At 54.0% G+C, this 1,324-nt stretch overlaps 1 protein-coding gene across 3 annotated transcripts in view; it reads right to left on the reverse strand.

Moving 5' to 3' along the window:
* Nucleotides 1–1,324, reverse strand: part of arrb1 (arrestin, beta 1) — a 21,253-nt gene that overhangs the window by 18,922 nt on the left and 1,007 nt on the right. The gene's annotated exons all lie outside the window — the stretch shown is intronic.

The following is a 1,324-nucleotide window of genomic DNA, read 5'->3' on the forward strand; positions in this document are numbered from 1 at the left end:
CTCGGAGCCCTCTCAGAGCTGGACTCTGGTCTGCAGCGGACCCCTCTCAGAGCTGGACTCTGGAGCTGCAGTGCTCGGAGCCCTCTCAGAGCTGGACTCTGGTCTGCAGCGGACCCCTCTCAGAGCTGGACTCTGGAGCTGCAGTGCTCGGAGCCCTCTCAGAGCTGGACTCTGGTCTGCAGCGGACCCCTCTCAGAGCTGGACTCTGGTCTGCAGCGGACCCCTCTCAGAGCTGGACTCTGGAGCTGCAGTGCTCGGAGCCCTCTCTGAGCTGCTCTGTATGTCGGACCGGTTCCTCTGAACTCATTAATATTCTGCTGACAGCTCCACCCGGATCCTGGAGGCTGAGCACAGAAAGGCTCCAAGCGATTCTGTGGAGACATGTTCACACGCTCCTCAGCCCACAGACGTCCGTCAGCAAATAAAAACTCTACAGATCAGAACCACAGAGTCCAGATTCTGCAGACGGGTCAGCGGGTTCTGATGCACCTGAAACACACTCAGACCTGCTTCCTGCTGCAGACTGAAACACTGAAACTCTGAGACATGGATGGAGGTCTGGAGGACACTCAGAGGACTCAGACTTCCAGCCTTTAGAACCTCCAGCAATGTTGATGTTTGTGGTGTAAAAACTGCAGGAGGACGGATAGTGGAGGACGGAGGACGGATGGTGGAGGACGGAGGACGGACAGTTCCTCCAGAACTTCCTGTTTCAGATCAGCCTGACAAAACTGCTGAGAGTCTGAGGGCTGACAGATGGAGGGAGATCTTTGTGAAGACTGTAGCATCAAAGGTGGCGGGCGACGTGCATTCATTCATTTATGAAGGGTTTAAGAACAGACCAGCTTCCTGACTGTTCTGTTGGTGTTTAACAGAGACCAGGACCTGGACCTGGACTGGAACAAAGACCAGGACCAGGATCAGGGCCGGGACTGAAATGTGTCCCGAGTCGTTTGTGAGAAGAATTCAGGTTGAAGCAGCAGGAAACAGGAAGCCCGGCTAAAGCCTGGGAGGAATGCTTGTCGCCCGCCGGACTGCAATCACCTTGAAGGCGACAGTCAGCCCTCAGGCTCTCAGCTGCCACACCAAACTGTAGCTGTGGCGGCCATCTCTGCAGACGTTCAGCCACTGCTTCAGGATATTTTGCTGACAGTTACATGATTGCCTGCCTTTCATGGCACAGAGCTGACATCATATGTTCTCCAACAGAACCTCCACCTGCAGAACCATAAGCATTTAGACCCAATAAAGGCGGGCAACAATGTTTTTATCCCTCTGATCCACTGGACGGGTTTAATAAAGCTCAGGAAGTAATGATTGGATG

Source organism: Kryptolebias marmoratus, unplaced genomic scaffold, assembly GCF_001649575.2.
Source record: "Kryptolebias marmoratus isolate JLee-2015 unplaced genomic scaffold, ASM164957v2 Scaffold55, whole genome shotgun sequence".
NCBI lineage: Eukaryota > Metazoa > Chordata > Actinopteri > Cyprinodontiformes > Rivulidae > Kryptolebias > Kryptolebias marmoratus.